We start from the raw sequence: 26,608 nt of genomic DNA, 5'->3' as shown, positions 1-26,608 counted from the left end.
ATACAGTTTATAGAGTGGCAGAAAAGCCATTAGAATGGTTGGTTGTTTTCTTGTTGGCTAATGATGCTGTTCTTCCTTTTCCTGAAAGGGCATTTTTTAAATCCTTACATATTGTTATTCCTCCAATCTGGCCTGCTGAATGGCAATCACAGCTAATATACCCCTTCAGCAAACCATACCTCTGTCTTTAACTTTACCTCTGGAACAAATAGTCAATTTAAGTTTGTACTAAATGTGAGTTTTGGATTGGATTGTACAGTACTCTCCTAATGTGAAAGCTATGACTTTTTAGCAGTCTTCATAAAGCATACCTCCATAACTCATCACATGTTCTCCTTTCTCTACATTCCAGGTATACGTATTCTATAAATCACTTTACCTTTTATAGTCTCTATACATCTCAAAATAAATTGAAACCTAAAATTGAAGTGCAAAAGTAATTTATTCCTGAAAAAATCCAATTGGTATTTATTACGTTAGCCACTTGGCGCTTCCCCTTTCTTTCCAGCACTCACTGTTTACACTGCCGTCCTCCTTGGTCTATTCTTCCAGCTTAATATTTGTGTCCCGTTATTAAAGAGAACAGTCTTCTTTCAGATGCTTTCCATAGCACCATCTATGCTTGGAATCTGGAGGAAAACTTAAAGGAGTATTATAGGTAATATAACTACTGCTTACGCACAGTATCTTAAGTTCCACATATTAAGAAATTGTTCAGATTTTCTTCATACAGTCAAGGTCACCATAGGTACTTTATCTTCCACATATCCTGGTTGGAAAGATACGCTTGTGTGTTTTCATTATTTAGTATCAGATGGAAAAATACTTCATTTTGATATTTCCACTGCTTCCAGGCTGGGTAAGGACCTTGTCTCCAGTAATTGGGATTTTTCTGTTTGGAAGTGCACTGAAGGAAGGGGCCATACTGCAAGTGTAACCACGTGTTGTGCTCTGCCTTACTGAGTTAAACTCTTCTGGGTGGTAGCTGGCCCTTTTTCTATGGTCTGCGTCTTATATGCTTCCCTCTATTCAGCTGAGAACAACAGTCTTCTGCAAGTGGTTAGTCGTGATCTGACAGACTTGGTCAGCTGGATCCTCTCATGAATCACAATCTTTTTCACATGGTTACATTTTGTGATTATCTCATTCTTAATGTGGTCGTGCCAATATACCACAAGCAGCTTGTTTCCAGGAGTAGCAGATTTTTGCCAAAAGCCTTCTTTTGAGAATCAGGGTTGATGTTACATATATCATGATCAAACCCATGGAAAATGTGCATAGCTTGAAAAGCCTGAGCATTTTGTGTCCCATAAAAGTTCATACCAGCTTCAGATCATTCAAACTGATTTGCATACCAGCTGTATTTCTCATGATCTATGTGGGAGCAATTTTCTGCCCCTCAAAATGCAAACTCTTATTCTTTTTGTTTAGGACATCAGTGTGTCAGTGAAAATCAGGGGCCCCTGTGCAGTGTGCACTTGCTGCAGGACTGTTGGGCCCCGGGACGTCGTACTCCACACTCTCAAGCTTAATGAGGAGGGTATTGAGTCATGTTGACTCTCCCTCACTGCTGGTAGTTGCTGTTCTGCAGTACTTATTATTAGCTCACTGTTGACTGGGATTTCACCTCTTTGTAATTGCTTTTCAGCAGGGTTAGTCATCTGGAAAGCCCATAGTGTATCCTAGCCCAATGTTTTTCTGAAATCAGGCTCATCCTCAGGCACCAGTTGCAGAAGTCATCAGAAAACCTTCTTGTCAACCTTGGAGTTGTCTGTGGTTAGCCTCAGGCATGGGATTTATTACAATGTCTTTCTATCTCTTCAGAAAGCAGAATAGAAATTTTCTCTTTCTGCGTTTTGAATCTTCCCAAGAATAACAAAATTTTGGCTCAGGCAAGATATTTCTGAAGTCCTCATAATACCTTTTGGGATATTATCATCAGAATCAACTTCCTCACTTACTGGTGATCTTTATAGGTATCACTGCATAGCATATGCCTATATCAGTCTGTTCAGATCCCCTACTCCCTATGCTAGGCCCTGCTGATACACCATCAGCTTCCAGTCTTAATTTCTTAAGCATCTGATCAAAGGCACTCTGCCTTTTCCACTGAGATGTCACCATTTTTGCTACCCTGTCTAAGCTAGGTTGTAGTTTTCTGGGTTTACATCACTTCCTTTGGCTTTTGGTCCACCATCCAGCTTTGCCATATTTATTGTCTACTCCGCAAGATTCTTCGTCTTTTTTGAAAGTATCAGGATGTATTTTTCTTTTAGTACAGCATCTGAGATAGTCCTTCTGACTGATCTCCCCTTTTACTCTAAATGTGTTTCTCAGCTTGGAGACTCCCAGGAATTTCCTGGTGCTGCAAGATTCTTCCGTCAGCTACTTCATAGCTGCTGGTCCCATCTCCATGTCACTGGCTGAAAAGGTCCTCTTTCCTTTGGCTTTCTGCTTTGAACTAATCAGCAGAATAAGTCTTCTGCCATCTGTGCTTCCTAGCTGCCCTCTTGCAGTACCCAGTACAAATGAAACCACCCATTTTTAAAGCTCATGTAACCTACTATTTCAGGAGATGAAACCTACCATTCACATCGTATTTCTTTTTTACTTCAGGCTATTCCAGGACATTGGTTCTGGCTGGACTTCTCAGCAGCTCAAGTAGAGTTGCTCAAATGAAGCCAGGGTATTGCAGGTGACAACTGACGAACTACATGCTTTGTGAAGGCTCTGAGACTGAAGTGCTGGCAATTCTAGCTAATCTAACAGGACAACATCTATTGTGTTTTTGCGGATATGATAGCAAATGTCAGGGTGTTCATTGGTCTTTTGATCTGGGCTGGAAGTTCATACGGTGTATCTGGAGAATATGGGATCCTGCAAATGGTGCCATTCATGTGTCACATAGCTTTCCAGTGCTGTACCTGAATTCGTGTAACTTTGTTTCAAATTTTTTAGCAACCATTGGACTGCTGAAAATTTCACCAGCTGCTCACCTTTAGCTGGAGATGAAGCACATCTTTTTTCAGTAATTTTCCCTTAGAGCCATGAATGCTAGTCACTAATAAGTGAGGAGAACCGAAACAGATGCCAGAAAATTAAAATCAATTGATTTTATGCATAACATTAACAAGGCATTTTATCTTGGTGACAAACAGTGCTATCTTAAGTAAGCATTCATTTGACCTAGTGGCTTTGATACCAGTTGCTATTAATATCCATGTAGCACTCATTAACAAGCCTGGAGCTTTCAGGGGTTTAGCTGAATGGTAAGTAAAACTAGATGTGAAAATAAACTGACCTGTAAGCAATCTTTTTTTTTTTTTTTTTAGGAAACAAACTAAACAAAAAACAAAAGGAAAATATATTAAAGCTAGCCCAACAGAATGCAGGAGATTAATAACTGTGGGCATTTAATGAATACTGTCTTATAAATAGAAAATAGATATTAATGATGAAGAGTTTCTAAAATTAGAATTTGTCTCAGATGAGATATTTAGAATAAGTTTATGGAAGTCATGTTATGTAGACATAGGAACAAATCAAACAATAAATGGCCGACAAGCATAAATGCATAATTAATGCTGTGCATCAAAATGAACTGTACCAAAGCAGCTTTCATTTTCCCAGAAAAATTGAAGGAAGCTCTGTAAAAGCAACTAATTTGCAATACAGAGCTGATGAAGTAACATTTGCAAATGTTTCTACTCTGTTGGAAGGCTGAAATGATACTTATAAATTCCCCTGGATTACAAAGTAGGAATTGAAATAATTTCACTGCCTTCCCCCATTTCACCAGCTGCATACCTAACATGACATAAGCCCATAAGCTCTCTGAACTTCTTCCTCTAAAAGTTACTGCAAAACTCTTGTTTGATGGGTCCATATATCAGATTCACAGCTGTATCAGAAGCCTGAGTCAGTATTTATTTACATAACGGGACAGTTCTTTCTTCTTCTTGCAATATCTCTAGTTCAACCTATAATTTTTTTAAAACTACAGTAAACTTCAATAACTGGATCAACACCAGTGTGTGTCAGGTAAACCTACAGTTCAACAGGTTTCTTAATTTTCATTCTTTAGCTTATTATTAGCTTATTATTGTGCTAGCTGGACAAGGAAAGTTTTAATTATTGATGCTGTGATCAAATCTGATGGTGTCAGGAAAAGCTAGAGCTTTATTTCTGTTCTTTATGGCGTTCTATATGCAAGTAACTCAGCTGTCGGATAAGGAATCTGTATTAGGGTTCATTGGAGATCTTTGCAAGTGAACAGAAGCATTGATTTTTTTTGTTTGGTTTGGTTGGTTGGGGTTTTTTTGAGGGAATACCATTAGGGAGGTTGAGATCCAACTATTGATTCACAGCCTAATTCTTTTAATGTATTAACAGGCTATGGAGAACTTGAAATTAAACAGAGTTGTTCAAACTTTTATTTAATGAACAGTAAAACAATATTGCATAAAAAGAAATGTGATTAACCTTGTACCTAATAAAGTTGATGGCATGGTCCTTTCAAAGTAAGTCGCAGACTCCCTTTACTCTGACCAGGGCAGGATTTTTCTGCTTGAAACAGAAAAAAGTTTCAATGTTCTTAAAACCAGATTTGATCCAGCTCCATCAAAAGTCAACGTTTGTCAAATTCTGTTTAATCCAATTTCTATTTTGTAGCCACTATTACACTAAAATGGCCATTCTAGTGCTCCTTTAGAGTATAACATGAGTAGCCATTGACATCGGTGGACCGAGATTTCTCCTCTGATGTTTCTCACCAGATAGTAGCTCTCTGAACAAACTCTCTGTTATGATATGAAATATTAAACATCAGGGAGGCAGGATTGCTGACAGCAATGTAATATTGAAGACATCTGTCTGATTCATAAATATATTATATTTGGTTTCACAAAAGCCAGGGAATGTCAGATCATACAAGAATCAATTTAGACTGGAGAAGTTCAGCACAGTTTTAACTCGAGGGCATCATTATTTACATCACTCGGTGACATAAATATGATCTCTGATCACATCTTTGCTTTGAAGAAGCTGCATATGTTGGTTCTTCTTTGCAGAGTACATCTCCAGAGACATACAAACTGAACCCTGCACAATTTGCTTAAATTATCAGTTCCTCTTAATGTTAAATTAGAATAATTTTCAGAGTGTTTCTGTGGTCTCTGCTTACGTTTCTGTGGTATTCATGTACGCACGTCAGTTATAGTGGAAGTTTGCCAGTTTCAGACAGTTGAAAAATATCTGTATCTCTTTTCATACCTTAATCTGACAGGTGTTCCTACCATACTTCATTTGAAAGAAACAACAGAAGCATAAGACAAATCAGTGTCTGTTTAACTCATTACTGAGTGTGTTGGGCTTCCTTGTAGAAAAAAATGTGTAATAAATCCTTTTTGGACCTCATTTTTTGTAAGAGCAACACTATTTTCCTCTTCAATGACCATCATCATGTCATTGTGTTGCATCTCATCATACAACTATCTAAAAATAACAAAAAAAATTTTCTATAGGCCTGCTGACTGAGGGTAGTTTAAGTACTTGTGTGATATTTTATAGGCAGGGCTACATGCTTGGAAAGTGATTGGTTCTAGACAAACTTAGGTATGTTTTCATTTTAAAGGATATAGTAAACAATTGTAGAGCTCATAGAATAGATGACCAAAGATGACAGTGAGAGTGCAGAGTGTAGACATTTTTAAAAAATAAAGGAATTGAAAAATTACTGGATGATTACAGGTCAGAATATTTCCTAAATGTACTTTTTTTACAATACTGACATTGGAATTGGTAGTTTTTTCCTATTTTTCTGTGGACAGTGGGGAAAAGGAAGAAGGGGAAGAGGCGAGGACAATTCCTGTATTCTAGTGCAAAGATCTGGGCTCTTAACAGTGCTTTTATGCCAAGCTAACACTTCCATCATGAGAAAAAATACACGGAATCTATTTTTAACAAAGAAATGGAGGCCTTCGATCTGGGGTTTTGTTATCATTTCGGAGAAAGCTTTCTAAAAGCTCTTTCTAGTCAGGATGGAAGAATTTTAAAATTGCCATAAAGTGGATCTGTCATCCTTCAATCTGCTTTAGGAGTCACTTTGAGAAAGAGAAGTACTCTGGGAGATTCATTACTTTACATTCTAGTGGATATCCTGAGAAAATCCATCTGATAACAGGAGCTGGAAGAAGCTTGTACATCTAATTTGTAGCCAGTGTAAAGACCCCCAGGTGAAACAATGCTCTGGTTTAGGAAGAACGGTTGACAGTCCCTTTTTAGTAATCAGTCACTAGCTGTGTAGCCACATTTCTTCTCAATCGCTTACTTCCTACATCTGGAAATAGCCTCTCTTCCTCAGCAGTTTGTTGTTTAATGAGATACAAATACCCCTCTGAAATGCTTTCATTATGATAAAATTCTTTTAAATTGCATGATTTTTCATGATGTTTTACATTAGGTTTGTGTGTCCTTTAGAGCACTGGGGGTGGATCAATGTCATGTGATAAGAAAGACTGATGTTATCATCACTGCTGCCTAGACTACTGCAGAATCTGCACAGTGAGCAGAAGAGGATTTCAGGAAGGTAGAAAGCACAGTTTCACTGTTAAGGCAGTAGAAAGCTGCCCCAGAGAAAAGGACTCACTCTATATACTATATCAGCCCATGCTACAGCATTCATGTGTAATGTAAAAAAGTAATCTGAGCTGTAATTTTCAGAATTTCTCAACTGCATGCTATTGACTTCTCAGGCAGCCACCTTTAAAGTCAGGGTTATACTTTTGGGAAGCACCAAGCAGAGAATGCATCAGATGGACAGTACACCCCAGATACTGGGGCAGTACTGTAAAATATATTCATTAATGACCTGGATGATGAGACAGAATGCCCCCTTGGCAAGCTTGCAGAAGGTACAGAACGGGGAAGACTGGGTGTGCTGCCATTCTGGGGGACCACAACAGGATGGAGAAGTGGGTTGACAGAAACCTCATAAAGTTCCACAAAAGGAAATATATTTACAAACAAGTGAAGTCTTGTGAAGTTGAGTAAACAAATCAGTAAAGGACAGTGCGAAAAACACTGTCAGTAGCCAGCAAACTGCTACCATTTCTCTCTGAAGGGAAATTCACTGCAACACTGGTGATTCCTTGAGACTTGTCTGAAAGTTGCACTGCAGTATGTATCCTTGCTTTTCATTTCCCAGGTTTTAGATCACACTTTAGCATCCAACACCTATGGTCTTTATGTCCTATCTTTTCAGGTATGTGTATGAATAATGGTCTTCATTTGATTTCTTTTTATATTTCATTAGTTATTATTTTGTCAAGATGGACTGGAAAGTTTCACTTTTCAGAGTTCTAATACCAATGGCAATAATCATGTGTGAAACACCTGAGAAGGGACTGTAGTGATAAGAGACAGTTGCAGTTCCCCCCTCTCGTAATACTCTTTATACTAGTGACCTCCAGAAGAGGCAGACCGCAGAGGGGTTGCAAGGACTTCTTCCACTGAGTAGTTTTAAAGAACTTATCAAAAAGCACTCCTTGGATATAAGCTCCTTCTAGATTGTTTTCATCTAGAAGTAAAATACTAGTGAGTCAGCAAGAAAAAAAAAATCTTCTACATAACCTAAAATCTTTATATTTTTCAGATCTGCTTCTGGCCAAATAGTCCCATAATACTGGAGGAAAATTAATAGAAAGTGGCCTATTAGTGTCTTTATTTATAGTTCAAGACTCAACAACTCAGTGATTTATATTTTCAATTTAATCACACCAACTGATGTAAGAAATAACTGGGAATGCAGGTATGACCTTGCTCAAGCAGACTATATAAAATTCAATGTAGCAAAGCTTGCATATTGAAAATTGTGCAGTAATAAAATGTTTTTTGCATTGTGTAGCTTGCTAGCTATGTCAATACAAGATAATGGTTTAGGCAAATTACACGACTAAAGAATTAGAAATGTAACTGCAAAAAGGAAACATAATATTGGGTTTGTGGCAAGAACTCATTTTATATGATAAAACTAATTTGTAATTTGATCTTTAAAGCAGAAAGCAAAAAGAGTACCAAAGCACTTGAAATGCAAGGTCTATTATAGAATAAAGGAAGTGTGAAGACAAAGAAATAGTCTGACAGCAGCCTAGACAAGGGCAAAGGAACTCTTACTGGGCATAGCTAAACATTGTATTCTTAAGAAAATAATTTGGTTATTTGAAATAAGGAGCTGATGAAGTTCATGGGCGGGAGAACAAGATATAGTTTAAGAATGCAAAGTTCGGGTTTAGAAATTTCATTTAATTGACTGTATTTTTGTTCACTTAAATCTTCCTTAATGTACTCAGGCAAGAGAGGAAAGTTACTGAACTAGTGGAAGGAGAGAAATTCAGCTTAGAAAATAACAGTTCCTTATAGAGTTTCCCAGAATCCGTGTGCTTATGCTGAAAAGAGAAACAAAGGAGTGTGAGTGACTTCATGCAGTAACGCAGGTCAGGAAAGTGGGCCCAGAGAATACCCTCCTTGGAACAAACTTCCTGTCTCATGTGGAACATGTGCATAGTCTTATGTAGGGAAATGAGGCTTTGTTCGGCCTGTGCCCTCCACCACATTAGTACAAACCAACTCTGAGCTGAAGTCATGCAAATGAGTGCTTTAGGTACAGCCTTACGATAAGCAAGGTTCAGAGCAGGCTTACGTCCAGCTGGCTTGGAGCCCAAGCAGGTTGTTGTTGTTTGCAGAATACTGCATGGATGTACCCCTGTATTGCAAAGATGTTAGGTGTTTCCATTGCAATTTCCTTAATTTCTCTTTCTCCATCCATGTATAGCCTCCAGAAGTATTAAGCAGAATGGCTTGGAGTGACATTGTAGCTTATTCTAGTGATCATGAAGACTGATGAAGTAGGTGGGGAGCAGGTTCTGATCAGCTGGTCTATTGAATTATGTTCTCTCTTGGTGAAAGTGTAGCTGCTTTTCAGACCCAGCTTGTTGGCCCAGGAAGTCTATATGAGGCTTTTGTCTCTTTAATTCTTGATGAAAGGACTTCTGGTAGGATATTAAGGATGTTGCATTAATTAGAACCAAGTAAAACCTGCTCATTCCTTGGAATATGTGAGGTGTATAGTCATATCCAAATAACTAACTGAAAGGAAATTCTCTAAGTAACCAAATGTTTCCACTGATGTTGGGTACTCTATTAGAAAATGACCTCAGGGATCAAAGAAATGTTGATTGCAATGGTTCAAGGTATTTCTCACTAGCAACAGTGATTTTTTGTCAATGTCCTCCTCATTTATGCCTCCATGTTGGGAAGAAGAGGACCTAAGCCATTCAGTGCAAATATCTTTCATACAAGTTAGATGTATTTTTTCCAAAGGCTAATTCCTCTCCTGGTACAGCTCCTCATAAAAATATAAATTCATTAATTTGTTAAAATACCCTAATGGCCTGGCACAAGTGCAAGAGGGTGTGATTATTTCTGAGTTATTAAGGGAAGGATCATTTAGATGCAGAAGTTCACATTGCTTCATTGAAAGACTGTGTAAAACGGTTGTTGAAATAGGTTTTTGGTCTATTAGGCTCCTCACTAATCTTTTGGGGGAACTCATTAACATGCTTGAACGATAAAAGGCATAAGGATAGCTTTCATCAAGTGAAAATTGTTGTGCATATCATGCATGAGATGCATTATAAGTTACATTTATGATGTGAGAAACCTCGTAATAGTATCTGATACACTGCATAAATCATTGCATTCTTGGGACATGATAAATGCAGAGAAATTTAATTCTGGGACAGTTCTTAAGAGAAATCAACGGACTGTATAAAAATTCGCCCTTGTACTATTTTTTAGCTTTCTGCTTCTGAAGTATGAATGATGTACTCCCTCCCCTTTTCCCACACTACAGATCTTTTAAGTACAGGGCTTGAGTGGAGAGCAGCAATGCTGAAATGCTTTGGCCTCTGTCCTTTGAGTCAGGTAGAAATAGTTAATCACATGTCAGAAGCAAGCTTTGGGCTATGATTAATCCCACGTGTTGAGAACTACCTTTCAAGAAATTGTTTAAGAGAGGGCATGAGTCTTTTGGAAAGAAAATGAGACAGCTTGCCAGAGAAGAATATTTTAAACATCCTGGTTGTTGAATAGATACCTGGCGAGAGAACTCAGCTGAATACGTTTGAAGGAATTATTATTCAGCAAATGAAAACCTTTCAGATGACTGTTATCCCAGTTTGAAATCCGATAATGTATCTTGGAAAGTTGAAGAGCACTTGGGAGTGTTAAAAGTGGCAGGGAATATAGGACATCACAAATTTCTGTTCAAGCATATTTTTCTATATTTACCATATTTCACTTGTGCTTTTATAATGAGCTGACAATTTTATCAGATTTTTGCTTGTCAGCATTTATTTGGAATTAAATTGCTAAGGAGAAACCTCAAATAGCAGAGTTCTCAATTTTTTTTTATGCAGGCAAGTATGCCTACAAACCCAGGGCCTGCTCTTAGAGCCTTTATTTACAGTTCTTGTCAATCTAATGAGTAGTCCATGTGTAAGTTCAGCCATGAAATGTCTGTAGAAGACATGCAGGAAGAGATCTACACGAGCTGCAGAAAAATATTTTCAGAGATTTAATGAAATACATGAGTTTGATAAAGCTGTGCAATGTGCTTGACTCATCTGCTTGGACAGAAGTACTCCACGTGTTTATTCAAGGACTTGCAATTGCTTAAACCTCTTTCATCTCAAAGATAAAACTGCTAATAATACTCGTTAGAAGCATCCCCTGCAATTGAAAGTTCAACGCATAATTCTCATCTGATCTTGTATGTTCATTGATACAGAGAGATTATGTTACATTGTGGATTTACGTTGCCAAGATTTAGAAAGAGAGAGGCAACATATAAAAGGAAATGCTTTGCTGCTGAAATAAGTAGGGAAGGCATGCTTTCTAAGTTAGAGTCTAAAGGGAATTTTTTGCCTTAAATACAAATTTCCCCAGTGTCGGGAAATTCCTTTTTTTCATATGAAGAATAATTTTGGTGACTATCGATAATGGTGCTCTGAAGTTAGATGAAATGAAAGTGGGGAGTTAGGTTGTATTGTCTGCTTGGGGATGATGTTACAAACAGGTACAAAGATCTTCATCCCCAGTGAAAAGACCACAGAGCAAGTAGGATAGTTCAGGAGGGAAGAAGGTTGGGCAGTTTCCAGTGGTTTTGGTAGTTCTGAAGCTCTTTCTCATGGGCAAAGCTCACAGAGTAGTTTATTTGAAAGTATTTGTTATGGTTACAGATTGTACTGTGCTGGTTAACACACTTTGGTCCCACATCTTCCTCAAGACTGAGATAGTTTTGTTCATTGTTCCATTCAGTGAAGGGGAGAAGATGTTTCTTAATGGCTTGTGATGCAATCGACAGACATCTTTTGCTTATGTCATGGGTAAAACTAAAGAAATAAAAATTTACCTATTTTCTCAGTGTAGCAATAACCAAAATTGTTCTGAGCTTGCTTTATAAATGGTGCTGGTTTGATTTTTTAATTTTTTTTTTTAATTACTTTACAACAGTTCTTTTTTTTTTTTTGTCCACTATTTCTGGCCTGCCAGGGCGTGTTTGAAACCAGTGTGTAAATAAGATACAGTTGTTAATAATGAAACTTATGCACCTTTTACTACTGATAGTATAAAGCTTGCACAGAGGAAACATGAATCAGATGCTGCCTTCCTCTTTTAGCAATAGCAAGGTCGAAACTACGCTATAGGCTTTGAACTCTTGGAGTCCATCAAACCGTTTATGGTTTTACATTCCCAAAATAGAAAAGAGGCAAGCAGCAGGGAAGTGCAAGATGACCTCCATCTTCAGTTCAGCACAAGTGTAATTTACGGTCTCCTTTAGCAACTATTTCAAAAATAGCAAACCATGTACTTAATTATGTCAAAAAAAAATAGCCTTGGTTCAGCATTTCACTTTGTAGATGGAAAAGGACAGATATTGAAATACCATATATGAAACCCTTAAGAGTCTATTTACAGTACCTTCTTTTGACAACTCCTACCACTTTTACCGTTGTTTGTTTATTTGCTATATCAGCTCACATCTCATTGCTGATTTTCGCTTTACCATGTTGCTCTAAAAACTCCCTAGCTTTATATCTCTCAATAGTTTGAAACAGAAGCAAACATGCTAAATTGAGGTAACGTGTTGCAGTTCAGAAAAGTGAGAGTATTGCCCTAATTTCATGCTCTTTAGTCTCTTTTATATTACTAACTCTCAGAAATATTTTAATAGCCAAAGGGACCAAGTCTTTTGATCTCAAATTCATAAAGCTCCATTTATTCCAAGAATGGCAAATAGAAAAAGGAAGACTGTGAATGGACATAGCACTGTTAGAGAAGGTGAAATGCAAGTTCCAATCCATCAATAAAATAGAGCAAATTGACATGAACATTAAAAGAAGTTATAGATACATTAGTAACAAAAGCCGCACTATTAAAATTAATTTGAGAAACTGTAAAGATTGGTCCCTGCTTCATATTGATCACTGGATGCATTCCATTACAATGTACAAAACTAGGAGGATTTATACTCACCAGTGTAATAAGGTAAAGCCTTAACATCTGAGCGCAGTGAATAAATGCTTTAATGAAAATGAATAAGAAGCAAGTCTTTCTTTGGTGTGTTGCATATTTTATGTTGTCAGAGTTTTAGATGTGCTTAAGATACTCAGATATTTGTTCAAAGAGAGGCAGTCCTTGCCCAAAGAGCATATTTGACTGGGTAGAGGAGAGAAAGAATGCTTTTGTTGTGTAAGTTCACTGGTGAGAAGTATGTCCTAGTTCTGACAGAAGTGGTACATTTCAGAACCCTATAGCATTATATGTTTTTTTTAATTTAAAATTTACACTAGGAGCTAGAACAACAAAAATATTTTGAAACAAAGGACCCAAATGCTCAAAACAAAGCAAAATCTGTGTTATTGAAAATAAAGAAATTGTCTTTTATTATTGTTGAATTCAATTTAATTTGTAGACATTTATATTCTTTTGTCTGACTGGAAAGTGTTACCTCAGAAGAGGCTGAGAGCTGGAAGCAAAGCAAGAGCAAGCAATGGCTGGAAGTGATGGGCCCAATACAGAAAACGCTAAATCTTCCAGTTGAACAATGAGGAGGCTATTAGATGGCACTGTCTTTTCTTAGGGCAAGATTCATATTCTCAGGTGAAGAACAAAGATTCAGAGGTAACACTTAAGAAGTCCAAGTTAAAAAAGGCCACAAAAAAAAGGCGTGGAGGCAGTTGCTGGCTATAGCTGAAGACTTTTTGACAGAGAAGCTGTAGCAAGGCAGTTTCTCTAGCAGTTTCACTGTCCCGAAGACTGATCTTGTATGTGCTGGAAGTGGCAGGGAAAGATTACAATTTAAGTGAGGTAATTGGTTTTTTTCTTTAATCCTTTTTCTGTGTGCCCTGTATCTTTTGGGGGAATAAATAATGCTTTACTGTTTGCTGGTTTTGGGCCGCAGTAATCCAGTGTTGTGACAGGATCCTGGGGAAAAGCTCTGGTAAAATCAAGTGCTTCAGTGTTAACCACTGAAGATTTAGGGATGCAGAGTCCCTGTTGAAGACAGCAAGTGACAGCAAGTAGTTCCAGGTGGAGAGAGAGAGAGAGAGAAAAGGCCAGTCTGTTTCCAGAAGGTTGTATCCAAGAGAAAAAATATGTAGACAGTGCTGGTAGCAGAACATCAAAACATGTAGCTATAGATTTGATATTGATATCATAACCTGTGCCATCAATGGCATTCTTGCCTGGCTGCGAGATGCATCGTCAGATCCAGGAGGTTTATAGGTTACTACAGGTTAGGAAAGTGCAGAAGACTACAGCATATCTCCTTTAATATAAATTATAAAAGAGTACTGAGGTTTTCTGTGGAGTATATGATGATGAAGTGTGACAGTGTGTTCTGGGGCGGGGGGGGCCTCAGTCTTGTTTTTAGAGCTCTGTAGGACTACAGCCATTTTGTTTTCTGAGTTTCTGACGTGTTAATAAGACATAAATATTTTGTGCTACATGCCTTTGTTCTGTTTTCTTTAAGTTAAAAGAAATCACTGTAGACTGAAGATGGTTCCCCATTGCTTATGGCAATCACAGCTTGAAGAGAAACTTCTTAATACTCCTGTTGTTGTTGACATTTCTGTTCGCAGTACTGAGTGGGGAAAAGAATATATACAAAAAAAGCAACTATAACCTCAAAAGTGCTTGCAGAGATTTTTGGGTTTTTATGCTTGAATGCTCAAGCCAGTATTAGTTGGCTAAGACTTTGACAAGTGTCGGTGGAGTCATGGAGAACAATCATCTGTCTGGCTGTTTTTCTCTTGGTCTGAATTTCAGGTGTGAGTCTGGTTGGCTGGAGTATGGTTCATGTATCCTGATATTAGCTTTTCTTAACCTGTCAGATTAGGAAGATCAAGCCGTGTTGAAACCAGACACTTCCACTTGACTTGGATATATTTCAGCTGAGCTCTGAGAGGCATTTGGAAAAATCCACGTTCAATTTGAAAAAGCAGCTTCTTCTAACTTTTGTATAGAGTTCAATCTGACAAGCAGTGGCACTGTACGTTTCTTGCCTTCAAAAATCCATGGGGAATGCTATAATTTTGATTTTATATCTGTCTTGACGTAGGTATCTCCTAGTTTTGCCAGGGGAAATATATTTATTTCATGATTGATATCAAAGTTTCCTCGTGTGTTATCTGCCTGAGGCTGACATGATATTATTCTTGGGCAGAGACCTACATGCTAAGGCTTGTAGGACTACTCTCTGGAGTTTCTTGACTTAGTGCCTGAAAATTGATTTGCCCTGTGGTATTAGCTGCCTCTCATAGCGTGTCAGCTTTGTCTTAAAAACCAGAAAAGATCAGACCTAGGAGCAATAGCAGTAGTAAAAGCACCGCCTGTTACTGTTACCAAGGGGCAACAGAGGGTCAAGACAGGGTCCTGTAACTTTCTTACTGTAAGGAACAGTTAGAAGCAGCTACTCATAAAGCTTTAATTAACTTTGCAAACTGAACAAAGTAGTCTCAACCTTTAGTGATTCCATGTAGATCCCTCTTAAAATCTGCTGGAGCTGTTGAAGATCTAGTTAAGTATCAAGTATTTGCTGAAACAGCAAACAAAAATGCCTGTGAGGTGTGGGCAGTCATCCAGGAGCAGGACCCATGCAGTTGAGGTTGGGCTTTTTGTCAGTATTTGTTCGTGTATTCACAGTGAATAGAAGTCAGCCCTTCTCTGACAGACTGCAGCTGGCAAATCCCTGGCAGCATTCATCTAAGACCTAACTTAGGTTCCAGCTGGACAATTTTCCATATGCAGTTCTCACTATTTTACAAAGCTGGTCCAGCGGCCTAAGTACTTTCTTAACTTCTCTCTGAGCACACTGTTACCATCATGTTAATATGCGGCAGGTAGGTTTAATTTTTTACGTTTATGCATTTTGACTGTTCAAAAAAATACCAATTTTAACTCTTCCCTTTAGTCGTTATTTAGTTATCGTCCTTCCCCTTCCTCCTGAAAGAGCAATTAAGCTAAGCCTAACTACTTTGGATTTGATGTGTCTAAGAGCAGACACATGGCCAACTATTACAGCTCACTTGACACAGAGTAACTGTATCCTGGCCATTTTTTGGAGTTTCCCCTGCCAACAGGACAGTTCTAGGTCTTACTGCTCACTGGGCAATGAACAGCTCAGAGGAAGAAGAAAAATCCCCATTTGTGTTAAGCAGCGGCTGACTGCTTCCTCAAACACAAGATCACACACATTTTATAAGTGTGAGTGCAATCACTGAGATGTATAATCCATTTTTAATCTCTTACTCTTCTCCTGCAATGAATTGTCCTGCTTAATTTTATGTTGTATTAAAATATCCTGTTAATCAGTTTTAAATGTATTTAAATGTAGCCTTGTGATTTCATTAACTGTATCTTCTTCTTTGTATTATGAGAGAGTACTTGATCTGCCATGCCTATAGACTTCATTGTTTTGGGTGGTTCTGGCATATCCTAAATTAATTAATCATTAATGTGAACTGCGCCAGTCTTAATTTTTGTTCACGCAGGACTCTCCATTTCCCTAACAATGCTTGTTGTATTCCTCTTAGACTCCTGCTGTTTCTGCTCTTACGGTTTTGGAAGAATACTTCTGGTTTTATAATATCGTTGTAATTATCTCTGTATTCTATTCTAGTCTCCAGCATTTGTCTGCATTCTGAATAGCTCTGCACATGCATCATTGATTTTGTAAGATTCTGCTACATTAATACAGCTCTGCCAGTAAACTATTTTGCTTCAGTTCTGCAGGGCAGTGGGTGTAGATCTGAATGCTGTCACAACACTGGTGATTGACTTCTGTATTTAGTCTCTGGTTTAGTCTCAAGTTTCCATAGTTACTTCATACATTATTTCATTGACTGGAATGGAAGCTGAACTGAGCCTTTTAATGGAATTATTAGTAAGGATAAAGTAGTTCATACAAGCAGCTTTGTTGAATCCATATTGTCTTGATTTATGATTAATAATCTGGGTTCAGTCATTTAGATGGATGTTTAAAAATATTTGGAGTTATTGACAAAGTTCTGACAAACGGTTCTCTACACTGATAGAGACTTCTGAAAATAATGAAATAGTAATTGGTTTAAAAATATGGTGTTTTTTAAACTCTTGAGTAAATACTACAAGAGGATCAGTAGAAATTACAGCAAAGTACTCTGTGTTTCTTTTTCTGCTTGTGGAGTGTGTGGTGGTTTGGGCCAAAATAATAGTATTATTTAAAGATTCATGGATTTAAAAAAACATTGATCATGTGACTTTATATGATAAATTCAGTCTAAATTATCTAAATTCTGAATATATTAGAATTATGACAGTCCGGTGCCGATCTAATAGAAGACATGAAACAAGCACAGTGAAAATTGTTTTTAAAAAAAAAAGTTAAAATCTGTAAATCTCTCCCACTGTACTGGGGAGAATTGGGGAAGGCAGTATTTTGTTATAATATATAAAAAAATATGCAATATGTTAAATATGTAAATAATAGTAATTATTTTGCTGCTGGATGCTGCTTTCTTTGACTATTGGCTAAATTAACAAATTCTTGTTATAAGTCAGTTAATTAACATTTAGAATCAGTTGTTCCCTGCTTTTAAAGGCAGAGGTCAAGGAGGGCATGTAATACTGGTGTAGCTTTTGTTTGAACTCTTGACAGCTGAGAAACTCATTGCACTTCAGCCTGGTTGCCTAGTATTTTATATTTGGTATTTTACAGCATTGCTTTTGAGCACTGACTGATTCGTTTGCAGTCCTTTGGAGGAGGACATCCTCACAGAGGAAGAAGAGCCACGAAGCATCTCTGTATCACAGCCTGAGCTATGCCATTGCAGTTGTGTTTGCATGTCTGCAGCCAGACACTATGGTGTGAATTTTCGTCTTTCCTTCACAGTATTTATGGCAGCTAACAGAAGTGTTGGGAAATGGAATGTCCTCTGTATAAAACCCTGTAACACACTGCTGGGGATAACAGATTTAGGTCCCAGATTTCTTTACCGGATGCCCACTCAACTTTGGAATCCTGTTTTCATTTCACCCCAGTGGTTTTGTCTGCAATTGGAAACACTACTATAAGTTACACTCCAGTGACATTGGAGAAAATAGGCTTTACTTGCAGCTTACTGTTCCCAAAACTCTTTGACTGTTTTCCCTTTCTTGTTACCTATTTCTGTCTTTCCCTGACAGCACACATGTACTGTTTTTCAGACAATTTTTCTTCCTTTTTTTTAGTTATTAGTGCTAACTCTTGTTTTTCTCTTACAGTTTTTCTGCACCATGTTCTGTACCACTTCATCAGCTGAATTCCATGGACAGCAAAAGAATATGTTCCTGTGCCCCCTATAACGTGGCCCCGGGCAGCACAAAGGTTCATACATCCCATATGGAGCTTTATGACTTCAGGTGAGAAAGAAGTAATTGAAGCAGATGAATTTTAAAAGAGAACTGTTTATATGCAAATGTATTAGTGGAAGTCTGTGATTCAAATGTCTGTGGGCTAAATTATGGAAAAAGCGTTTCTCAGTTAAAAATTCATCATAAAGAACTTTACAATACGTTATGAAATAAGAACTGGTAAAATAAATCTCAAACTACTGTAAAGCAGTTTGAAATATAACACTATATTTTTTCCTTACTACTATTGTTTCTAATTTTAATTATTTATTGATTTATATTACGAATTTTTTTTTTGTCTTCAGGTCAGTTGTTTTTAGTATCTCCCTCCTTAGCTTTTGCACCAGCTCTTCTAAGGTGTTCTTTTTAAATATCCTAAAGCTCATAGGGTTATTGCCGTGTTAAATTACCAAGAGTTTCTACTGGATTGGCAATGGATGCAGTGTTTTGACTGCTCTAGCAGAGAGGTTACTTTTCCAATTCACTCTTCTGGTCACATGATTCAGACTGGATGTTATTGATAAGCTGAGATTAATATATTGCTGTAACAATGTATGTGGGCTCAATATTAAGTAAAGCCAACTTGAGCTTATTTTGCACAGTGGATATAATAATCATGAAAGATACCTATCTATCTTTCAAAAATGAAAGAATTTTAAATTAATACGGCCCAGCCAATGTGCTTGTGCACATTTCTTAAAGACTTGCATCTAAATGAAAAGGTACACAGCTGATGAGTTCAGTAATGATTCCTGACCTCCCTGGTTTGTTTTGGGGTTTTTTGTTTTGGTTTTGTTTTATTTTTTTTTAACCATGGAGCTTCATGTCTTGATTATTGTGCTGGTGTTTTCCACAGTGGTTTTGAAAATTAGGTTAAATCTTCAGCTGATTATGTTGCAAAGTTTTTTGTGGTTTGGTTTTTTTTTTTTTAGATTTGTTTTTATCACTGCTTGAGAATTACCACAAAAAATTTTTAGACAACTTGACGTCTTTTTTTTTTTCTTTATATACTGTAACACTTGGAAATAGTATTGCACATGGGACGAGATTAGAATGATAACAAGAACGTAGCATAAAAAGTTTTGATGGACTGCTTTTACCTTAAGGTTTTGGTGAATCAGCATGTAGTATACAAATTATGTCATTTCCAAAGTAGTTCTTGTTCTGAGCAGTCCACCTTACCCTTCTCCAGAGGTCTTTTCATTGGTTTGAAAAGATGGGAATCTGTATCTGCTCCAGTATCCACATACTCTCTCTGTATGCGTATGTATATGTCTGTATGTGTTTACCTGTTTTAGTTAAATCTGCACCATTTTGGTCTCATTATACTCAAATCTGCTTCACAACTTTGCCCAAAGTCATGTTTGTGTAGACTAGCTGTAGAGTTGTTTCTCCTACATGTGTTGGTCAAAAGATTCCCCAGTACTGAGGAGCTCCTAGCTGATTTGTGGTTAGCAGATATTTTGCAAAATGCACTTATTTCTTCAACTGTTGTCTGTAAGCCTTTCTTTGTGGGGACATCATGAAACCATATGAATTTTGGCGCAAAGACTGCACAAGGGAAGTTCTTGACTAACTTTCAAGAAGACACTGTGATACAATTAAGTGGTAAAAGACTGCAATTTAAGAAAAGAAGCACAAAATGTAGGTATCGTATTTGTAGACATCACAGCAGTTTGGTTTTGGTCCATTCTGCATTCTGATTCAGTTCAGGTAGAACCTGGAAGACTGGCAGACTAGAAATGCTTATAAGAAAGCTGGAAATTGATAGAAATAGTAATGACTTCAAAGGATGACTCTAATAAATTCTTATCGCAAATATAGAACATCTTTGAATACTCTTCTCAATTATAAAGCATTCAAACTCACGTGGTTACTTTCCAGTAAAAGTCCAACTGGAAGAATGAGTTCACTGGTTTAGTATTTACTGCTGACATTCTACTTTTCCATAACTAAGGCCCCAAAGTACAACTCACTGAAATCAATGAATATATATATCCATTAACTTTGAGGTTACAAATCAGTCTCTGAAGCAGTTTTAACACGATTTGTTTCTTATGCTCTATCACTTATTCAAGAGTTACAAATTTCTGCAAGATTTTGTGGTGTGACATCTGCCTCTACTGTTCTAGATTCACCCTGTCAGTACAGTAGTGGATGGTGACAACTGTCACAATATTTCTAGATCCTTTTTAGAAAATGATTGATGTAAATTCTTAGAGGAGATAATATACCCCCTTAAGCAGCCACCAATGTTTCAAAACTTATTAAAGCCTTTTCTCTGCACTCATCAGGAAAGCACAAAATGTAAGGGTAACTTTATCAGTTAAATCCAAGAATGAATGAGGTATGCACAATCCTAATACGTAAAGCACAGTTCTATGTAGGCTTCAAAGGTCACTCTCCAAATCTGTTCTCATTGTTAAAACAGCTTTTTCTGTTCTAAAGCCTAAATCAGCCTGAGTAGCATCCAGTAAACTGAATGCAATGGCTTCAGTTGCCTTTTCTTCGTGTACAATTGGGTAGCAGGATCATCAGTCGGCTGCTGCCTGGTGCTAGTTCCTGGCAAACCAGGAGAGCAGTTGAGACAGCAGACGGACTTACATGTAAGTGCATGCCACTTCTGTGGCACTTAGGGGAATAAATTGTAAGGAAATTACTTTAAAAATTGTTCCTGAAGTTACATCACTGCATAAGTCCCTGATGGAATCTTAAGATCCAGAGTTGATATGTCACTGCTGAATTCTTGATAGGAAGGTTTTAAGAAGTGTGACAAGAATTTCACATTTTATCCTGACGGTCATGATGGTTGCAATGCCTCTTTCTGTGCATTTCAGTTCAATTTAACCCTGTGGCCTGACCAGAATTCAGTAGCTTATTTGCTGTGAGGCATCTAACGCTTAGAGCATGTGGTAGCACAGTAAAGCCAACCTCAGAGAAGTGTTTTGTAGAGGAGCAGAACATTTTAATAATGCCAAAATTCAGTTTCATGGCAGTTTAGGATAAAAACTTTGAAATTCTTCTGTGAAAGAGAGTGAGGCTTCAGTGCAGTCTTTGCTGCAGCAAATGGAGCTAAAGATATGAAAAAGAAAATGAGACTGCTGGGAAGAAATTCCGGCAAGGTGGATTGTAGCTGCAAGATGCTTCTTTCCAGAGGATTAGGTTGTTAACCCTGTTAAGGTATGGAGCCACAATCCTGAAGGACTCCTAAGAAGGGGCAGTCCTAGGGCTGATAACATATGTGCTCTTCCAGGGTGTAGGCTGATAAGAAGGTAACTTATAAACTCTTCCCTAAAGGCACAGGGGTGGGGCGGTGGCAGCAGCTGGTGAGCTGTTAGAAGTCTCTAGAGGCCAAGAAATTCAGTTTCTGTTTTGAACATTAGCTACCAGGTCCTAGGGAGAATCTTATAACAATTTGGTAGAGAAATCTCTAAGAAGTACTGTCTCGATTTTGACTTTGCTCTGAAAACAGCTTCTTTTTATTTTATTTATTCCTTGCGCTTACACTTGGGACTCTTCCAATAGTTTCATTAAGAAGAATCTGTTTTCCCTTGAGAAATAAAATCCACAGAGGGATACTCTTTTTTCCCCCCAATCAAATCTCTGTTTATGATTAATGTCTTGATTGCTGTAAAAAATTTTAAAGATCACTGTCTCTAGTCATTTAACATACTTTTTCATTGAACATCTCATTTTAAAAAATCAACATCCTGAAAAACAAAACTCCTATGTGCGATTTCATTGACAGCAAATGTGGAAATGTAGTTAGATATTCTAAACTAGGCTTTCAGTTACAAAATTCCAGACAGAAGAGAAAAATACTCAAGCTGGAAATAAATACACCTGATTTTATATCCTTATTATATATCCTTAGTTCACCTACTACAAAAATTCTTTTTATTGATGTCATTATTCAAAGAAAGATTGCAGTTTAGAACAAAATTTGGCATAAATATATCTCTGCTACAAAACTTCTCCACTGGCACTGGCATTGCAATGCAATTTCTCGTGTTGGTGGTACCGGTACGTACAGTATAAGGAAACTTGTGCATCGTCAGTGAAACATGAAAGATAGTGGTCAAATACATGCAGAGTTAATTGATTCATGAACATTTACACAGAACAAATAACACTTTGTATAATCTATTTGTATCCAAGTTAGTTGCTTTTCCCTCCCTCCTGTATCTCTGACTTCCCTGCAATTTCTCTCTATTGTTACGATTTAGATAATCTCTTGCTACTATGTCTTCTTTAATAAGCATTCTTTCTTTGTCAGCTTCCTTTCGCTGATACCATCTAGAGCCTTGCTCTACCCCATATGCGTACGTTATACCTGAGCCAATTTCTCTATTTCCAGTCTTCTCTACATTTCATAGAAATGTGAAAATGAATGAGTTTTTTACTCTTTAAATAAACATCCTGAGTTCTTATTAAGCAATATCTGCCTTCTGCTGAAGCCGCATTGCTTGCAAATCCACTTGGCATTTATGTGCAGCATATATGTGCTGCTTTGGTATAGGGATAACCGCAAACCTGTTTGGAGGCAATAGCTTTCATTCAAAAGGAGATGACCAGCAGTGCTCATGACTTTCGAAATTTGACAGAATATTTGGATTACTCTTATGCAACTTCTGCTCCTGCTCTGGGAGTTTGTTTTGTAACATTTCAGCATTAGTATGGTATATCTCTGGTCAAATTCTATCAGCGAAGTAGCGCATGAATTTCTAGGCAGTTTGTGTTCATCATCATCCTTCATAAGCAGGATACAAGTAGCATCTTAGTGTCCCTGGCTTCCCTTGACTAGCGATGATGGATGCATTTTCTGGATGTGGGGCATAGTTCCACCAGCTGTCAGCATCCTTTTAGATTTCCTCCATGTGTATTAAATTATGTGCTTAGTGATTGAGATTGTGAAAAGACATGGGCTGCTTTCGATCCCAAAAGAATAAGTTTGAGGGGAGGGCAAAGGCAGCAGAGTTCCGTGGATGTGTTTTAATGAATGGGATGTTATAAATATCACAAACAGATACCTCACGGAAGAAAGAAGGAAAGGCTGGGGAAAGGGAAGGAACAGAAAACTGAAGTGATCAGGAAAACTGCAAATACCCAGCACTTGAAATCTAAACAAAACTGGAAAAGAATGGAATAGGTCAGGATTTTTGAATTAGTAGAACTGTATGTGTGGTAAGTTTTCATATTAAAATATATTATTTCATTTAAAACAAAACTATTTAATATAAAAAATTAAAAAGGGGGGGGAAAGGAGCATTGAGACCATTTACCTACCAAAAATTTTGGAACTTTTGGAAGGAAAACTGAGCTGATGCTTTAAAATTATGGTGCCCATAATTTTACTATAATAACTCTTTTTGTAACAAAACTGGCTGATTTGTTGTGTTTCCTGGCAAGGAATTTAGAAGAAATGTTCTGTTAATATACTGGAATAGAAGAGGCACCAAAACAAAAGTAGTTTTACATTAAGACCATATTTAAATATACTGTATTACTAATACACTATATTATTAACATAGCAATATATTACTATAGAGGATATTGAAAAGGGACAAAAATGCTTATCATTGAATACAGTCCAGTACTTCATATGATGTTCAAGTCATATAATATCTGCCAATAAGTTATGAACTTTTGATTTCACCATCTCCCTGTTTCTGGATGAGAACTGGGGCTTACTATAGGAAATATTTCATGAACCAGCATTTAGAAATATATCTCTATCCTTGTTTATTACTTGTTTACACTATTTCAGGGCAAAAGAAATTAACTGGGAGGCCTGAGCTTAAAAACAACGACAAAAAAGAAGAAGTTGTAAGCATTGACTGATGGGATAGGAGAAGAAAGCTAAGCGGTTAATTTGATCATTGGGAGATAGCTAGGGGTGGGTTATGAACAACACGGTTAAACATGTTCTAAACACCTTAAGAAGGTGAATGAGACTTTTCCTCAAACCTGATCACTTGCCCCTCCACTTCTTTCCTCATCTACATACTTCCACAAATACTGTGTGTATTGGCCGTTAACAAAAGTTTCCCTTAGTAAATCTTCACACTGTGTTGCTGCCTTCTCTTGCAAACAAGCTCAAAAGGATTCACCTTTCCCCTGGTACTGCTGAAGCAGGAACCCAGCTGTTAACCTCTGCACTGTAAGCAGAGAGTTTCTTGGAGGAGCCAAAACCTTTCAGCTTTCTGATTACTCCCTTTTGCAATTGCACACTTGAAAGCTCAGGTCTAAACCTCAATGTGTGGCCTGGATTAAAGCAGTTGCTGACAAAAAGTAATCAGCTGAAAGACTTGTTTGGTGCAGATCTCTTATGTTCAGGTTTCTTGCTATTAAGAAAAGGCAAGTAAAGTCCAGAGGTGTGCTGAACTAAAAGGATAGTCAAACAGCTTGCAGGGATCCTGAGTGCATACACAGCGAAGGAAATATCAAGGACTTAAACGGAGTCTGTGAAATTGCCAACCTTGGACGTTGCCAGCACCGAAACCACTGTCCTTGAGGCTGACTAGTCGCTAATGTAAAATTCTGGTAGTGCTTCCCAAATGAACTGTTGAATCTGTAGATGTTTGTAGCGACAAAAGCCTGAGAAAAATTAAAGCTTTATGTGTGGGCATGTTTGCATCCCTGCATGCCTATGTCTGTAAAGTATGTTTTATTCTGATAGCTCTCAAGTAAAAGAGCAATAAAAATTTTAAGCAGCTGCCCTTTCTGATAGCTGCTGCCTTGGGGCTCATTCTGATCCTCATTGAAAGTCAATGACAAAGATCCCATTACCTTTAATCATGCAGGATCAGGGCCTTATATGACACGGTCAATCCTGCTGAGCATTTTTTCAATGAATATTCTCCTGAATTAGACCATGATTATGCTTTTGACTGCACTAACTCATTTCTGTATTAGCTCTTTGTAAATATTCTGCTTCAGGCACATCGATAACCAGGGATGTCCATGGAAACAGAAGTAGTTGAGTAAACGTTAGAACAGAGTCTTGAAAACAGGTTTTTAATTTATAAGTATGACCGTTCATACAAAAAAAACTGAACCTGCTGCAGAGATACTGCCTAGCAAATCAAAACCCAGAAGTGGGTCATGCAATTCATGGGTTCAGTGATAGCCAGAAAAGTCTGAAGTTTAAACCTCAAATACTTCCAAATAATAAACTGCTCACATGCAGGCCACAGACAGGGAATGATCTACCAATATTGTTTGAACAAAATTAATTCAGTCAGGCTATTTGCTTACTTGTACTGTCCTGCCCTTTACAACAAACAGAAAAAATAATATTTAACTTTCTAAGAGATAACATCTTTACTTTCTAACTGTGAACGTGTATTTTTGGGGTACAGCCTTTGTTCATGGAGATGGCAGGGTCATGCTTTGTCTTAGCAGAGTCTGCTGCTTTTAACTGATTTTGATGTAACCCTTCTTAAAACAGCTAAATTTATTCAGACAAAATGTCTCTCCAGGAATTCTACTTATGTCATACACATTATGTTATTTCAGGAGGGAGTAGAAAAGAAAAGAAGATCCTCAGTAGAATTGCTGCAGAAAACAATTCTTGTTCTTGGCTTTGTTGTTTTATCTCCTCTACTTCATTGTGGCAGTAGAACTGAATGCAAATGAGAAAAACAGCCCAATCCCAGACACCAATTTTGTGGGATTTAATTTAAGAACTGAATCTCCAGTTTGAATTTTTTCTAGGCAATTTGCAAGTCAGATTATTTGAAAAATCTAGACAGTCTTAATTTTTTTTCCTAGGCAGACGGGCATTTCAGCTTTATCTCATTATATTTTTTGCAGAAGCTGGTGATAAAGGGCCTCTTGCTTTGGGACGGTTTGTGCAGATGTGACATTATCTCTTTTTGTGTCTCCCCTGTGTAGCTGTCTCTCTAGGTTCTGGCAAGGTGCTTTAGAGTTCTGGGGATGTCTTCTCTGTTCTTTTGATAACATGGGTTTTCTCTTGTTTTCCTTCTCTACCTTGGCAGAATCTGCCATACAAATACGTTAGTGCACAGATGAAGGGCATCTTTTGAAATCTGTGCCAGTATTTGTACCTTTTGTAATTAACTTAAGAAAATAATGCTTTCTTTTAGGAGAACATTTTTTCACCCCATATTGCTAACATTTTACTCTTTAATCAAAACCAACAAAATCTTTTATGAGGAATTATTCTATGCCATTACCTGTGTTTGATCATTTCTTCAAGGTGATACTCGACATGAGTGTGCATATGCAGCTGTTTCATCTGAAGGGCCCATTAAAATCTTTGCTCATTTTTCAACTCTGGGACTGGATGAATTTTTATTCAGGTCTGCTGAGCTGGGAAAGCTGGGAGGAAGGTGTTTGCATTTTAACTAGCTTTCACTGGTAAAGTTGATATAGCACTGAGCTCTGAAAGTATAGAAGAGAGATTATCTTCATTTTGTCTAAGTCGTCTCCATCATGCAAGTTGATAGTCACTTTTCTTTGTAGCTATTTCTGTGTACTGGAAACCAGTTTCTGGGGTGTGAAAAGCCAGGCTTTCTCATCTACTGTTTGACAGTAGGCCTGTTCCCAGTTCCCATAGCCCTGCTCTTAATTCCCCATGCACTCATTTATTTCT

This window comes from Haliaeetus leucocephalus, unplaced genomic scaffold (genome assembly GCF_000737465.1).
Source record: "Haliaeetus leucocephalus isolate CR32 unplaced genomic scaffold, Haliaeetus_leucocephalus-4.0 Scaffold687, whole genome shotgun sequence".
Classification (NCBI taxonomy): Eukaryota; Metazoa; Chordata; class Aves; order Accipitriformes; family Accipitridae; genus Haliaeetus; species Haliaeetus leucocephalus.
The sequence above is the reverse complement of the archived record's forward strand: the minus strand, read 5'-3'. Positions refer to the sequence as shown.